The 18,224-nt window shown below is 42.4% G+C and overlaps 1 protein-coding gene across 1 annotated transcript in view; it reads right to left on the bottom strand.

Annotated features, from left to right (window-relative positions):
* The window catches only part of KCNK9 (potassium two pore domain channel subfamily K member 9), a 352,513-nt gene that overhangs the window by 294,104 nt on the left and 40,185 nt on the right, over positions 1 to 18,224 (bottom strand). The gene's annotated exons all lie outside the window — the stretch shown is intronic.

The following is an 18,224-nucleotide window of genomic DNA, read 5'->3' as shown; positions in this document are numbered from 1 at the left end:
TGAACATTTGTTACACCCAAACACAATTGCTGGTTTTAAAAGGCGGTGGTGCTTCTCCAAGTTAATACTTACAAGTTTGTTTTTTGAAATTCCTCCTGTTGGACCCTGGATGGGCAATGTGTCAATCGTAGAAAGTACTTCTGTCAGATAACCCTCAAGGTGATCCAACCCTAACTTAATATTCAGTCACTTGAAAATATTCTGCAACTATCCATCCCTTTTCATGGAGTCATTGAGATTCATCACACAGTTGTCATAAAATCATTCAAAAGTATTCCATAATATTTTGGAAGATGGTAGAAAATAATAATGGAGTAACCAAGGGCATTCTAAAGTTGAAAAAACATAGACTAGTTCACAATCATTCATAACAAGTTATCTAAATGTAATACTCTCAAGTTGTTCTGAATCATCCTTGTGTAATTAAGACTCATCCTGAAGTTGTCCAGGAAGCATTCCAATGTAATTTAGACTCATTCTGACGTTGTCCTGAAATCATCCTGATGTAATTAAGACTCATCCTGAAGTTGTCCTGAAATCATCCGGGAGTATTTCAAACTCATCATGAAGTTGTCAATTAGTATTCCTTGAGAAGTACAAGATCATCACGCATTTTTAATTAAAGTAATCAGGACACCATCCTGGAGTAATTCACACTCATCCTGCAGTTGTCAATTAGTATTCTTGGAGTTGTAAAGGATCATCACGCATTTTTAATTGAAGTAATCAGGACACCATCCTGGAGTAGTTTTTGTGATTACAGTAAGAGTCATCTCATTTAAATATTCTGCCCTGTGGGCAGACTTCAGGATGGCTTGGGATGACTTCCCCAGATAATTACAGGAATAGCCTGGCTGAAGTCATCGGATGACGCTAGAATGAGTCCAGGATGATCTTCAATTTTGACTTGGGTAGGACTCAAAACACTGACCTGATTATACACAGGTGATCTAACCACCAGGACTCGAACATTGACCTTCCGATTATACACAGATAATCCAACCACCAGGACTCACAACACTGACCTGATTATACACAGGTGATCTAACCACCAGGACTCGAACATTGACCTTCTGATTATACACAGATAATCCAACCACCAGGACTCACAACACTGACCTGATTATGCACAGATGCTCTAACCACCAGGACTCGAACATTGGCCTTCAGATTATACATACATCTTCAATATACCAGGACTCAAACATTAACCTTCTGATTATACACAGATAATCCAACCACCAGGACTCACAACACTGACCTGATTATACACAGATGCTCTAACCACCAGGACTCGAACATTGGCCTTCAGATTGTACTCAGATCTTCAAATCACCAGGACTCAAACATTGATCTTTTGATTATACACAGATCTTTGACTCACCAGGACTCAAAAACTGTCCTTCAGATTATGGACAGATCCTCCAACCACCAGGACTCAATCACTGACCCTCAGATTATGCACCATTTTTTGAGTCTACATGACTCAACCACTGCTGTTCAACTAATCCACAGATCTTCAAAGCAACAAGACTGACAAATTGACCTTCTGATTATACACAGATCTTCAAAGCACCAGGAATCAAAAACTGACCTTCTGTTTTGACACAGGAATTTTGTCCTAAAGAAATATTTTCCAAGTTTTATTATGTACACAACTGTACTCATTTTATCAACTGCAGGAAGATGAGAAGCGGAGTTGATCCTGTACGGTTGAATCACATGGGAGACTAGACACCGATCTAAGCAGAAAGCAGAGACTCCACAAAACTATAAACCCAGCCTTAGTAACTTCCACAGTCATAATGGTTTGAAATATTGTTTTAAAAAGAATCACATGTAGTGATTAAGATCAGAATGTGCCATGAATGGACATTAGAGCCACGAACCAATGATGTGATCAGAGAGTACCCATCAGCTGGAGAATATAAGCAATGCATGGCAGTTAGACCTGTTAGCCTAAGGGTGGTCTTCCCCCAAACATTTTGCCAATTTACCTCCATTTCTCGTATTTGTTGGCCTTAGGACCCTGTGCACCTTACTACTGCTAACTAGTGCTAAAGTGCTTGTGCTCATTCTCCTACATTTTATGAAATTGGTTTACACCTGATCTGCATATTTAATTTACTTATAAGTTCTTTGTAGAGTTGTATCCCATATACCAGGGCCTGTAAATCAAATGTGACTAGTGGGTCTGCAGCACATAATGTGCCACCCACTTTAGTAGCCCCTTAAAACATGTCCCAGGTCTGCTAAGGCAGCCTGAATGCAGTTATAAACTGCCAATTTGACTTGTCAATATAAACCCCTTGCCAAGCCTGAAACTCCTCTTGTATTGCATATACATCACCCATAAGGTAGGCAATAGGTAGCCCATAGGGCAGGGTACATTCTAAATAAAAGGATAAACATGTACTTTTAAGTTTTACAGGTCCTGGTAGTGAAAAACTCCTACATTTGTTTTTCACTGCTGTGAAGCCTACCTGTTCCATAGGATAATAAGTGCTAAATATTGATTTGGACCAGGTAAGTATTTCATGTTTGGTATCTATAAAATTGTAATGGAAAATGGTCTTTAATGGTAAAGTTAAGCTTTAAATTGCAATTATAAAAATGCAAATTTTGGAAAGTGGTCCTTTTCCTGCCCTTAGCCATTTGGTGACTACAGCCTCCCCTGGGTAACATGACTGGGTGTAACTGAGAGTTAGACTTTCTGAACTCTTCCCAGACAGTCACACAATGGAGGGATTAGGTGTGCCTGAATGGGCAATCTGCTGGCCGGATGGGGGACAGAGCTCGACACAGCCCCACTTGTATCTGAATAGTGTGTGCTCTGCCTTCATTCAAAGGGCTTGTCCCTTCCATATTGACACTCAAGTCACCTTAGAGCCATTGCAGGTGAGTCAGGAAACTCCAAGTACTTAAAACAAAACTCTAGAAACTTCTCCCAACTTCAAAGGAGGCATCAGATATAAAAGTAGGGCCCTCAGACCCACTCTTCAGTTCACTTTCTGAACTTGTGGAAGGACTCTCAGAGAAATTGTTCGTAGCTCAAATGGATCAAAAGTTACTAAAAAAAGTGACTTGTGTTGCTGCAAAGTAATGGGCCCTTTGCAAAGGTTGACTGGTCACCTTTCTCACTGCTGCAGTTGCATGTTAAACTAGCGCTAATGAGGCAAAATCTTTGAAGAGAGTGTTAGTGTGTGTAAAAATAACAAAGTATCAGAAAATGTACCGCATTACGCTGCAGCTTGTTTTTGCTGCATAATTTAGTCAACACTGTGACATAATTTTGTCCTCCATTGATGCATAATTCCAGTTACCCCCCAGAGCAGGCAGCACATGGTAAAAGTGCTTGTGCATGAAGCAGAGAGACCATGATGTTTGCGAACTTAGTTTGATGTACATGAAAATTCTGCATTGCCGATCCCTGGTGAGTTGCTCTACTACTGCTGAAACAAGGCCAATGTAGGTACCAATAGGGGAGGTGGACTGGTCTCAAGGGTCCTGGGACAACAGTGGCAGAGTCACCATTGCTTTAAGGTGTGCTGCTTCGTAGGCCTTCCCGCAAGACTGGAGGTGAACTTTACTGTGGTTCATGGTGGGCAGGTCTTCAGGGTTAACTAACTCTTGCCACCATTAGAGTCTACCTGCTGGTGCTAAGACACCAGGGTTTCTAAGGTCTAGCATTGCCTTCTAAGTTCTAGCATGGGAATGTGCTACCTCAGGAGAGTGGTCTGGGGGAATGGTCATAAAGGCTCAACCATGTTCCCCAGTTCCAAATTCTGCAGCTCTGGTCATAGTGTCACATCCTACCCCCTACTGAACACCATACCGCCCCACTGAGATAAACTGGCACTGCCTTCAGCTACAATCCAATTGTGCCCTGCTATAAACACCTAGATGCGACTCAATTAAAATTATGCACTAGACAGGAGTCATATGCTGCCTGAAAAAAAGTAATAACATCCTGGAAAAAGCAAACACTCATAGGGAATGCAAGATTAAGTAAAGCATGAGAAATGTATTCAGGAACAACATGGTTACCTTACATTCATTATTCTGAAATCAATGGGTGTTTTTGCCTGAAAACAAAAGGACATGACTACTTGGCAGGGAAGGGATCTGTTTGAATGTCCATTCCTTATATCCTCACAAAACGTACGCAGTATGGTTTAAAAAGACCACATCCCTGAACACAGAGCCACAGTACACATTTTAGAAACTAAAATAAGGAAAACATCTGCTAAGGATAACATTAAACATTTCCCACTCCACACATCAACCAGGTAATGCAGTACCTTCAGGAATGCTGCACTTAACCACCCGGGGAAAACAATGATGTTCAAAGAAAGGCGAAAAAACAAAAGTAGCACTTCTCTGGCAAGCTCTGTAAAGTGGCGCTAATGTGTTTGGGTGTGAATTTCCAGGAAAAGTGTTTCTTTTTTTGGGGATCCATTTCACTGAGGAATGGATGAAGGAAAGGAGAGGCAAGAGAGGGTAGACGCCGTTTCTTGAAGTCGCGGTTTTCAGGAAGTGAGGAGGAGCAAGACAGACAGAAAGAGAGAACGAGGAAGAGGAAGAAAGGAAGGGGGGAAGCCGACAGAGCAGGAGAAGTGGACACTGTCCTTGCCTTCTCTGGGCGAGAAGGAAAAGACAGAGTCCTTTTCCTTCTCTGCCCTTCCTGCCCATACCCGAACGGCCACCAGAGGACGAGCCTCATCTATAGGTATATGCTGCCGTCCTGGGACTCATTTATAAAATAACAAATTAGGGGAACGGATTCTATTACATTACAAAGTGGTGGCATGCCCACTTGGGCCACTGGCCCTAAGATATCATGAGAGCATCAGAGATTCAGAGCACTTCATAAATCACCTTGCAAAAAAAGGCAAGTTGGGCAAGGGAAGAGGTTGGAATACAGCCCTTCTGTCTGCAATATTAAGAGTGGCCACCTGCATAGCTCGATGATTTGATAGCGCCAAGATGCCTGTCGGGTGAACACTGCGCTTTATACATTTCTAAATAATAATCACCTTTTGTTATTTCGGTTTGTCTTCTTTGCTAACGGCTCAGAAACAAACTAACATTTTAAAGATTTACATTTTTTTAAAGTAGTGCTGTTTTCTAAAATGAAATGAGGTTTCTGTGGATATCTCCTTCAGGTATCCAAGTTGCTGCCTTTTCCAATCGTCTTCATTTTTGCAACAGTTATTAGGAGTGAAAGGCTCCAAGGTCCTTTCTACAAGTCTGCAAGAAGAATAATCCCTATTGATAGAAAGTGCTTCAGCTCAGACTGTAATTGGCAGCCTGGTTGGCTAAACCTGCAGTTGATTGGGTTTGACACCGAGCAGATTGTTTGATTGGCTCCCCAAACATGGAAATGATAGCCCTCTCCGCCAAGTATGCGGTCAGCGACCCTTTTATGCACAGTCCTCATTTTACAAGCGTGATCATTCATTCATAGCTGAATTGAGGCACCAGCAGCCTGCTTAATTATGCGAAATGCAGGAGTCAGATGGGCAGAATTGCCACTTAGCTCATGGCAGCTATGCAGAGCAGCTAGAGTGATGCGGCGCTCCGGGAGCGGGAGCGGGGGTGTTCAAGTGGAGAGACTGGACAATTGCGCGCAATACCTGCCTTACTGCCACTGAGGTCAAGGCAAATAGTAGAAAACGGTGCACTTTAATGACATTCATTTAATGGCATGTAGTAAAGAGCGATGTGATTTGATACCACGTACAGCAAGGCACGTATTAGTGGGGGGAGGGTGAGTTGCCGCTATTGACGCATAGGCTAATAGTACTGATTGGAGTGCTTTACTAGATGTCGCATAATATCAAGTAGTAATGTGCTTCACTAGCATTGAAATTATAGCTAGAAGCCATAAGTGACGTGTTTTCTACCATTTAATGAATTGCAAATGGTAGTGATTGGATTCACTGCAAATAGTAGTGTATGATATGGTTTTATACCATCAAAGTCATGGCAAGTAGTAGGGAGTGGAGTACTTTAATATTTTTGAAGTTGTTCCATGTAGCGGTGAGAGGAGGTTTCAATGCCATTGACTTCATGGGAAGAAGCCATAGGTGGTAAGCTTTAAAGCCATTAAACCCATTACAAATAACAATTAGAGGTGCAATAATATGATTTCAGTAAATCGAAGTAGTAATGAATGGTGGTCCTTAATACTATTGAACATTGGCAATTACTTTGTTTAAATAATGTTGGAATAATGACAAAAGCAGTGAGGGGTGTTTTATTACCACAGAAATCATAACAGATAGTAGCGATGGGTGACCTTTAATACTGTTGTTGCTAAAACAAGTAGTAGTACCATTATGCCTTTGCAAGGATTAGTGAGTACTCTGCTTTAATGTCATTGAAGTCACAGTAAGCATTAGTGGGTGTTTTACTGGCATTAACAATGGATAGAGATACGGTCCGAGTAATTACCAGTGGCTAAGATTACTTCAGCCATTCTATCCATCACTCTTTGTATACTTTAATGTGTTGCTCTATGTGAGATGGGTATGCCCAGATGTGGGTCCCGTGCACATTGTGTCACTGGAACCAAGCTCGACCCATTTAATGAGCCCATAACAAGGGCGAAACTGGTCCTGGGTTGCTTGTGCTCTGGTTCATGCAGGACCTGGCCTGGCAATTCAAGCTGGACTGTTCCCATTGGCGCAGGGTCAAAACTGATTTGCATATAGCTGGGTCCAACTCATTTTTTGTATACTTTAACGGTACTGAGGCCACAGTACGTATTACTTTGTGTGTACTTTAATGTTATTAATATCACAGTAAGTATTATTGAGTGTCTGCTTCAATGACATTGACATTAATGACATTGAAGACATAGTAAGTATTACTGGGTGTGTGCTTTAATTCTCTTGAAGTAACTAGTAAGTATTATTGAGAGTCTGCATTAATGCCATTAAGGTCACAGAAAGACAGTAAGTATTAATGAGTGGAGTGTGTGGCCTAATTAGTGGAGTGTGAGCCCTACATTAAGTATTACTGAGTGTATGCTTTAAACCCATTGAAGTATCAAGTATTATTGAGTGTTTGCTTTAATGCCGCTGAAGTCATAGCAAGTACTACTATATGTGTGCTTTTTGCCATTGAAGTCACAGTATGTATTACTGAGTCAGTTGAATTAGTGAGTGTGTGCTTTAATACCAATTAGTTCACTCTAAGTACTATTGTGTGATTTAATGCCATTGAAGTCACAGTATGTATTAATGAGTCTGTGCTTTAATGCCATGGATGTAAACAAATATATTACTGTGTGCTTCAATGTCATTGAAGTCGCAGTAAGCATTAATGAGTGTCTGCTTTAATGTAATTGAGATCACAGTAAGCATTAATGAGTGGAGTGTGTGCTGTAATGTCTGAGGTCGCTTTAAGCATTATTGAGTGGAGTGCATCCTGTAATTTCTCTGAGGTCACAGTAAGTATTAATGAGTGGAGTGTATGCTGTAATGTGTTTAAGATCACAGTAAGTATTAATGAGTGGAGTGAGTTCTGTAATGTCTTTGAGGTCAGAGTAAATATTAATGAGTGGAGTGAGTGCTATAATGTCTTTGAGATCACAGTAAGTATTAATGAGTGGAATGAGTTCTGTAATACCTCTAAGGTGACCGTAAGTATTAGTGAGTGGAGTGCTTGCTGTAATGTCTTTAAGGTCCGAGTAAGCATTAATGAGTGGAGTGTGTGCTGTAACGTCTCTGAGGTCACAGTAAGTATTAATGAGTGGAGTGTGAGTTGTAATGTCGCTGAGGTAACAGTAAGTGTTAATGAGTGGAGTGTGCGCTTTAATGTCTTTTAGATCACAGTAAGTATTAATGAGTGGAGTGAATGCTGTATTGTCTTTGAGGTCACAGTATGTATCAATTAGTGGAGCATGTGCTGTACTGTCTTTGAGGTTACTGTAAATATTGATGAGTGGAGTGAGTGCTGTAATGTCTTTGAGGTCACAGTAAAGATTAATGAGTGGAGTGTGTGCTGTAATGTCTTTGAGGTCACATTAAGTATTAATGATTGGAGCGCTGTAATGTCTTCGAGGTCCCAGTACGTAGAAATGAGTGGAGTGTATGCTGTATTGTCTTTGAGGTCACAGTATATATTAATGAGTGGAGTGTATGATGTAATATCTTTGTGATCACAGTAAGTATTAATGAGTGGAGTGTGTGCTGTAATGTCTCTGAGGTCACAGTAAGTATTATTGAGTGGAGTGATTGCTGTAATGTCTTTGAGGGCACAGTATACATTAATGAGTTGAGTGTGTACTGTACTGCCTTTGAGGGCACAGTAAACATTAATGAGTGGAGTGTGTGCTGTAATGTCTCAGAGGTCACAGTATGTATTAATGAGTGGAGTGATTGTTGTAATGTATTTAAGGACACAGTAAGCATTAATGAGTGGAGTGTGTGCTGCATTGTCTTTGAACACACAGTAAGCATTAATGAGTGGACTGTGTGCTTTATTGCCACTAAGGTCATAATAAGTATTAGTGTGTGATTTAATTCCATTCATGTCGCAGGACGTGTTAATGAGTGTTTGCTTTAATGCCACTGACGTCATAGAAATTATTTCTGTGTGCTTTAATGTAATTGAAGTCGAAGGAAATATTAACAAGTGTGTGATTTATTGTCACTGAGGTCACAGTAAGTATTAGTGTGTGCTTAAATGCCATTGAAGTCTCAGGAAATATTAATGAGTGTGTGCTTTAAAGCCTCTGACGTCACCGAAATGATTTCTCTGTATTTCAATGCCATTGAAGACAGAGGAATCGTTAAAGAATGTGTGCTTTAATGCCAAGTTTAGCCAGGCAGGTGACCTTTTAACCAATTTTTAGGAGCCCAAAATTCCCATGTGATATCTCAGGAAGCTACTTCAAAGGAATAATAATGATCAATTTGCTTAACGTATATCATTATTTATTTGTCCAAGGCACATAATACTAAACAATTTCATCTAGCGAAAGATGATCAAATCAAAGCTGCATTGTTACGGATTGTGGTAGAAGAAAATTGTGCTGCTAGGCAAAGGAGTGAATGATCAAACGTGATCTTATGTTTTTTCGAAACACAGTCGGGGTATGCGCTGCTTCTAATGCCACTGGTACCCGACGCCATGTCATCCATGAAAAGACTATTTGCCACAGGATAGCTCTGTGAGTTGAACAGTTGCACTGGAACATGCAGTGAAAATGAGATTGTGAGTTTGAATCCTGGTGAGGCTGACTCAGCCTTCCATCCTTCCTATATGGGTAAATTGAAGTAACATTACAATGAGTAACATTAATGTCAATGACATACAGTGCTTACAAATGCCAGACATGCGGTATGAAGGGCTACATCAAACATTATTAAAGTTCTCAATATCTGAAAACTAAAGCATTCGAAGCACGTGAAACCTTTGGTGAACAGCTCTCTCCCACCATGAGAAATCCAGATTTTTCCTACCACAGGGCTCCCCTGTAAAGAACTGTATAGGTGAATCATGCCTTTTTGAAACTGTAATCCGGAAGAGAGTGGAAACCAGTGCAGGTGTTTTATAACCAGGGCTATATGGCCCATCACTCCAGGCTCCCTGTCCAATCCTGGCCATGGCATGCAGGTGGTCAGTCTGGACCGAAGTAAACCAAGCAAAATGGAACTTCCCAAATCAACTTAAAAAGTGACAAAGGCCTGAGCATCAGATCTAAAAAGTATTTTAAAGCTTTCCCCAGAAATATTTTTGGGCAACTTGGGGTTTTGCATTATTATGTCAAGGTATTAAAATCGTCTGTGATATTGCTTCCATCAATACTTTTTGTGACTCCATAAATCGTGCCTATTTGTCCTCATCTCTGTATTGCCTGGCAAGGCCCAGAGGACGATATTCTGGGGCTGTTTCTTTGGACCATTGTTATTTGCAGGGCTGGCTTTAGGGCAGTGTGACCGGTGCAGCGGCACTGGGCGCTGACCTGTAGGGGGGGCACTGACCTCAGGGGGCGCTGTGTTTAGCAATAATTCCTTGTGCATCCAACTTGCAGGCAGCAATAAAAATGTCACAATAGCTCTTGTGATTAATGTTCCTGCTAGAGAAAGAGATTGACTTTTGTCTAGTGGCAGTATTGACTCGCCATGAAGTAGTGCAGAGGGTTAATATGTCTGCTGCAAATAACAGATCTGTATTTTATGTGGATAGCTGAGTGGAACAGTAAAGCCAGCCTTTACCAGCACTTTGAAACAAATGAAATGTATTTCAGAGATGGGCTTTGGAGTGATGAGGGGCACTTTTGCCGGGTGGTAGTAAGGGAAACTGAGGAGAAAGTCATGGGGGGAGTTGCCAAAAAAGACTGCCACACTGGGCACCACCAGCGCTAAAGCCGGCCCTGGTTGTTGGCACTGTAATTTTGGGACAAGACGCCAGGGTTAGCATGACAGAAAGTGCCTCCGGGGTGCAATCAGCGCTTGTGTCTCTTTGGGCATTTCTGAGACAATTTGTAATGGAATAAAAGCCTGCAGAATTGTGAATTAGTTTCTGCCACACCCCTTGTGATGGCACACAATTTACTTCCTGCTTCATGGCAAGCGCCAATTCCTTCATTTACAGGGACGCGTGCAAATAATGCAATTAAAGAAATGCCTTTGCTCACGAGCCTGGGCCCTGGAGCTGCATGGAAAGAAGGCTCTAGATGGATTCACTAGGTATCACCGTGTAATACAGAGATGCAGCTCACACGTGCAAATGCAGTCAATGCATAAGGTGCATAAGTCTTTGTATGCACTGCCCTTTCACAATTGAGCCTCTGAGGGCCGAAGTAACAAAAAATGTTTATGCAGATAACAGTGGCATATCAATAAATTCCCAGAAGTCACACCTACTCTTGGGGGAAAAACTTTGCGTTTAGAGTATAAGCAGGCGGCTTAAAAGTAACCACTTATGTCGTGAGAAGCATTTAAGTAGAAAGCCCAGGGTGCCTGCCTGCTGGGGAAGTACTTAAATTGTAAAATAAATATATTCCTTGCCATGAAAATAGCATCTATCTTTTCATCTGTCCTGAATCATGTCCTCTGTTTGAGGAAAAAGCAGAATTCATTTGTTCACCAGAAGCGATAATATTTTTAAAAATAATGTTCATTTTACTTTTAAAAGGGTGTCTTTTTGCCTGCATTCTTTTTCCCATAAACGTATTCCTCTTGCAGGCACCGTTTGCATGACAGAAAAGTTGTGAGACATTAAACTCTTTCCTTCCCTCTTTTCTTGGTCAATTTAAATATTTATTCATAAAATTGGATCAGATTGCATTTCATATTCTGCTTTCATGGACAGGGAAGGGGGGGCAGGATCACCGCGTCATCAATCTCAGTCCAGAAGAATGCAGTTAGATATATTCTAAATACATTTACTCCTACGGAAATAATATCAAATTCTGTCCTCTTGAGAGGTTATTTGTTTTGTTTAAAAAAAAGATATTGCATTCCTCTGTGGGTCAAGTCAAGATCACTTTGGCCAATCGTGGTGAAGGGAAGCGAGATATTAAAGCGGTGTTGCTTCTTCGGAGGGAATATGAAGACGGTAATTTTGACTTTGTTTCTTCACTTTGCATGGTGATCCTACCCATGATTCCACGGGGCGAGGCGCGAAATGGCATGTGATCATGTGATGAGCCGTGGTAGGGCGGGGGACAGACTGGGATCAAGCAGACAAGTATGCTCACTCACTGCCATTTTATGTAGGAAAGCTTCCTGACAAAGGACTACATCAGGGCTTCATTTGTAAAAGAACAAGTGCCAGAGACCAAAGGTTTGCTCAGAAGCCTGTGGTTGGTGCTATTGAAGGTCGAGGTCTGGAATACCAATGTTCTATAATCTTGATTCCACCTCATGCCTCTTTAAACCACCGCCAGACACTCTCTGCATCTTTTCCACATGTCTGCAGGCTCGTTTTCAACTGTGCTGTCTCCCTTTGTCAATTTTTTCCATCTTTCTCTGCCTCCTTCTTTCCCCTTTATGTGTATTTCTCTCCCTTGCTCTGGATCGAAGAATGTTGAGGAACAATCAGTGGGGGTCCCCCAAAAAAGCACTGGGACTATTTTTACCAAAAATTGCTCAATCCGAAAGAAAGACCCACCCATTGTGAGCCTCTTTCTAAGCGTCTCTATCAGTATAAGTGCTTTCTCGTGGCAATGAATGATGCCATGCAGAGAACTGAGGCTGGGAAGGTATTCACGATGCAGCCGGTACACGTTGGATTTTTCTGAGATAGCATGAACTTCTGTTGTTGCTAGACCAGCCACAGAAATAGCTTTCTTTTTAAAAATAAATGTTTGTTGGAGAGTAGGCAGTTGTCCTGCTCTTCAACAAACTTTTTTTTAATTCACTAAGGGGAAGGATCCCCTTGTGAATGAGTTACCACTTCCTCCAAGGTCTTGGTAACTTTTCAATGGTTTGTGACCAGATTTCAGTCACAAAACATTGCCACAGAGCATACCCATTCAATATTTGGACTCAATGTCTCCAACATACCCCTTCCAGATAATGAATCTGAATCCATTTGCCATCTCATTTTAGGAGTCTGAAAACACGTTTTTAAAATCACGAACACCCAATTTTAGTGTTTGGGACATAAATATTCTTAGTGCATCTAGCCCTTAAATCTATGCTACAGTTATCTTTGCAATTCCATGTGACGAGCTAACTTTCTACAACCTTTCATACAAAGTAATTACAATCCACCCATCAGGCCTATCAGCTTAAATGGGTGGATTCTGATTGCTTTTTACAATAAATTGGTCAGACATGCTGCCATTGTTGTAAATTGTTCATAATAGACATATCAGACCTATAACATCTGACATACATTTTCCCAAAGAACCAATCAGTTCTGTAGCCTTTATAACCTCTAAAACCAAGCCATGTTCACTGAATTCTGAATAAGCTTTCACACAAGTCAACCTTAAGCACCTAGGGGCATATGTATCAACATCTCCATTTGCGATTCTCAAATAGCGATTTTTTGAGAATCGCTATTTGAGAATTGCAAAACGGGATGTATCTACAAATTCGCACAAATTTGGCAAATTCTTAAAATTCCTTAATTGCGATTAGCAAATTGCAAAATCGCAATTAAGGAATACCTTCCCATTCATTCCTATGGACCAGGAGGCCCATAGCAATGAATGGGAAGTCCTTCTCAATATGCGAATCGCTATTTGCTAATCGCAAATTGAGAATATTTTCAAAGGTTCAAGGGTGTCATGATGACACCCTGATGCACCCCTGAAATCAGCATGTGTGCACATATGGCGCACATACATGCCCTAAGGGCATGTATGTGCGCCACATGGCACTTTGAAATATGCAAAAAAGCGCATATTTCAAAGAAGTCGCAAATTACTACCAACTTGAAGTTGGTGGTAATTTACGATTTCTTAAGGAGAAATCGCACAACTTGGGTGCGTGTTACATTGCATTTAAGAAATCGCAATTTGCGATTTCTTAAATGCTTACGCAAACTTAAGAAATCGCAAAATTAGCGATTCCTTAAGATTGCGAGGCGGAAATGCCTCATACATCTCATTTTGCGATTTTGTATTCGCAAACGCTGTTTTTTTGCGATTTGCAGCGTTTGCGAATACAAAATCGTTTGATACATATGCCCCCAGGTCAGGATATTACAAATATACACATAATTACAGTCCGCAAAACAATACTCAACTCCTGCTAAGAGGGCGAACAAGGATTATCCAAGTACAACTTTTCTTTATTCCATACTTAAGTAATCTGTAAGGATCCCCAATACCCATCTATAGACTTTAACATAATGTAATAATAACCCATCTTTACGGGACACTTGGCTTTAATATATCATTAAAGAAAGATATACTGTAGGTCATAAATATTAATCAAAAAAGATTAGAGCTACAGCCTCTGATATAACTTTTACAATAAATCGATCAGGGCTAATGCCCTGATCGCTGTCTTTTCTCCATAACCAAGACAGGTTTACTGTGTTCTGCATAGGCTTTCCTACAAGACAAATATTAGCATACAGTCATAAATTTACAAATATGCGAAAAATACTGGTGTCAAAATAACTAGCTACCCTTTCTAAAATGTCATAGGTGGGATACTCAAAATGCAAATCTTCTACCTTGAGGGTTTGTCAAAGGTGAAACCAACACCAGATCCCTTGCCTACTTTGATAATGGTCTGTAAAAAAATACCCATTTACTATCTTTATCACAGTATAATGACAGGTCATCTTTAAATGCCTATTGGCTTTATCACATACACAATAAATAAATCTGGCCTACTGACCCTATTGCCAGTGGCGTAGCACGGGGGCCAGGGGGGGACAGTCCTCCCCGGGCAGCATGAGTTTTGAGGGCGGCAGCCCCCTGCTCTTCCGTGTGTTTACCGCAGGGTGGCAATCGCGGGAAAAGGGCCAGCACTGCCCCCCGCTCTTATGGCCGCCGCGGGTGGCAAAGGCAGGGACCGCCACAGGCAGCAAAGTGGCTAGCTACGCCAATACTTATTGCAATTTTTTAAAATAAACAGAGCAGGCCAACTTGATTAATGGTTAGTAATTACAAATAACTCAGTTCTGATATGTTGAGCATAAGCTTTCCGACAAAACAAAAACTGCAATATAAACGTTCTTTTAATTGGAAGCACACACCTTTAGCTCAATCAAAACCTGTACTTGAGATAATACATGTTTTGGTGAAATCCAAATCCCCTATCTCAGTAGTGCCACTTAAAAGTCTTTTTGTGTTGATCACATACGGTCTGCTGATTCCTGCACTGTTGAGTCAGACCTAAAACATGATGCACAGCCACTGCCACCGAACCAAGGCGCAGAATCTATGATGCACTCAGGGCAGCAGAATTTCCCACTTCGGTAAGAAATGATAAACATCTGCCATCAAAATCCTAACACTGAACACACTGGCACTCTCCTATTTAAGAAAGTGTCTGCCACCTACCTGACTCCTTGGTGAAGTGGCAGAAGAAGGCAAGCATGCCAACCCATCCAAAAGCCCTTACTCACGTCAACATTCTATCTACTCCTTGGTGCTATAGTGCCAATGCAACAAAGATGGCAAACTTAAACCATTTTGGCAAATGAGTGTTCTGGACGTATACTATTACATAACAAAATATATTATATAGCATAGCATACTATATCATCACATTACTGTAACATAGCACATGCCATATAATTACATAACATATTATATAAGCATAAATGACATGAAACAAAATAACAATTCCCGCTAAGGCACATCATATCATCTTAAAACATAACTTACAACAACATAAACTAATGTACAGGGGTGGCTCGTCCATTAGGACGGAAGAGCGTCGCCTCACTGCTTTCTCACAGTGCGAGAAGCAGAAACATAAAATGGTATTTTAAATACAATTTTATGTTTCTACTTCTCACCCTGCAAGAAAACAGACCGGTATGCCTGGTTGGGGGCGGGCGGGTGATTTGGGGAGGAGTGGCTTGCCCAATGCGCTGTGCCCTGACCGTTTGGTCAGCCTCTCTGGGGCTGACCAAACGAGTCATGCGCACTCTGCATTCAGCCTACATAGAAAAAATGGCCTCCCTTCAGGTGCCCGGCTGGGCGCTGTCCGCACCAATCATAACACTGCCATTGCGGCGTTGTGATTGGCTCAGAAGAGGGGAGGGAGGATGCCTGCTTCCTGTTCAAGGAAAGCAGCATGAAAACACGGGACCCGGCCAGAAGCGGAAGCGGTGTGGGACCCAGTAAGTTACGTTTTATTTTTCATTTGTTACTTTCGTTCCACCCCTGTGCACCCCACTCACAAGTCATGCGAGCCGCGACTGCTAATGTACCATAGCATAATATATCCAGCTGCCGTGTTTTTCGCATAATTAAGGATTTGCAGCTTGTGCTAAATAATACAGAATCCGCTGCAAAATTTTGAGATTTCACCCCAAAAAATGTCTATCTAGAAGAGATCAAAAGTTAGCAAGATAGTACATCTCAGGGTTCTGCACAGTGACAGACCCCTTGTGATGGATAACCGTTCATCGTATATTTCAGTTGAGTACTAATGCATTTCAGGTATTAAGGCCCAAATTTACAAAGGGCTTGTATTGTCTGACATCATGCAAGGTGGCGCAAGGCAACACAAGCCCTTTAGTGGGTTTACTAAGCCACACAAAACCACCTTGTGTGGCCCTCTGTGGCTTAGTAAATACAGAGTAACACAAGGTAGTGCAAATTTCTGCCTTGCGTTACTTTGCATTGGGAAGGAATTCCATGGGTAGAGCATGGGTGTTAAAAATAGCTGGGTATGCACCTAAGCCAGGCAGAACCCACCACTCTAGTCAGGGTAAATAAGTTACACATCAAAGAAAGCCTGTGCTCACACCCGGTAGCTTGGCACAGATCAGTCAGGCATATCCCCAGAGGCAATGTGTAAAGTGTTTGCGCAACGCACTCACACAAGTAACACAATGAACACATCACAAAAGAGACTTCACACTAGCTTATATACAAATATATAGTATATTGTGTATATAAACATAGACCGACACAACATAAATCATGATTTCTGTGCATGTTATGCAGGTCCTGGAGTAATAACCCTTATCCTGAGCAGTGCAAGCATCAAAACAGGGCACACTGGAACATTTAGCATGAAATGCAATAAGTTATGATATACAAGCAGGAAGCATGACTGTAAATACTTATATAGTACCCATTATCCTGGACAATGTATGGCAAACATGAGCATCGGGGAATACTCAGTGCATGTAGTGCAGCAGGTAATGAATAATGCATCCAAATTACCAGGGCATTGTAGGGCACAACTCCCCTGTGCTCCTATTACCCCTTATACTGTAATTAGGTCCAGAGCATAGGGTGCAGAATCACATGCGTGCCTACTACTGGGAATTAGGCCGGTTCCTGAATGTGGGTCAAACGGGGGGGGGGCTTCATCGAGGTCTCACCCTGTAATGCTCACAAGTTTCTGTGACTCAAGTGCTCCTAGGTATGTGTCTAAGCGCAGGAAGGAACACTCGCATTCCACAAGTCAGTGGGGTGACCTCTCTTGGTCCCCTGCGCGCAAGGTAATTTAAGGCGGCTGCCCGCGGGCTCAGCCCACTTGCGAACAGAGCCACCTGTGAGGAGTGTGGGGTGGCCTCACTAGCACTGTGAGTGCCTCTGCTCTCACAGTCCTGGCCAAATGAAGCTGCACCACGCATTGCCCACGAAGGCGTGGTGCAGCTGCCAAAGCAACTTTGGAGCCCCTGCCGGCCCGGAAGCCTCCTTAACCAGCACCTGGGGGAGCGAAGTGCGGCTCCCTGGATCATCAACACTGCGGGGGTGTCAGCCGTGCTGCTTTCTCTTCAGCGTGGGATAACAGGCCAAGTTGCACCCTATTTGTGTGGTGCTGCTGGCGTTGTTTGTCGGGGGAAGGGGGTACACTGTCCGTTGGGCACGCCAGTCCAGCAGATGATTTCAGCGCTCCTCTGCAAGTGCTCACAATTCAAGATGAGTCGCAGAAGTCTGGCTTGCCCCTTATTGCTAGGACCACATGTCTTGTGCTTTTCAGGAAGCCACACATTCGGGGATTTCGGCAGAGGTACAGCAACAACGGACTGCTCTAGTTGGTCCATCATCTACAGACAGAGAGGTGGGGGTAATGTTGTGCCGAGCTCCCCATGAGCTAGTCCCATACCTCAGAGTTTTGGGAGTTGGCATCAGGTAATGTGCCTCCTCATGTTTTCTTACCGTGGCTACTAGGCACAGATGTGTGCAAGTGTAAATAAATGCTGCAATGAGACACCAGGCTTGATCCTTTGGCCATGCCAGCGGTAAAACAACACGCACTGGTAGTTTGGGGTGCTGATCCCAGAGTGCAGAGAGCTGGGAGACAAGGTCTTTGATGTCCCGGAGACCTCTCAGGAGAACTGGGGGAAAGCTTGGAGACTCTTGAGGGGCAAAGGCAGCTAGAAGAGTCCAGTCCTTCTCCTGCAGGGTAGGTGCAGCAGGCAGCAGGCCAACACACAGAGCAGCAGCAAAGTGGCAGTCCCTCCTACAAGTCAGCACACTGCAGCAGTAGGCCAACACAACAAGGCAGTGCAGAGTGGCAGTCCCTCCTGACAGCCCAGCAGTCCTTCTTCATGGCAGTGTCCTTGTCCAAGTAGAGTTTGAAAATTATGGGGTCAAAGCCCCTGTACTT

Source organism: Triturus cristatus, chromosome 5_1 (genome assembly GCF_964204655.1).
Source record: "Triturus cristatus chromosome 5_1, aTriCri1.1, whole genome shotgun sequence".
Lineage (NCBI taxonomy): Eukaryota > Metazoa > Chordata > Amphibia > Caudata > Salamandridae > Triturus > Triturus cristatus.
The sequence above is the reverse complement of the archived record's forward strand: the minus strand, read 5'-3'. Positions and strand labels throughout refer to the sequence as shown.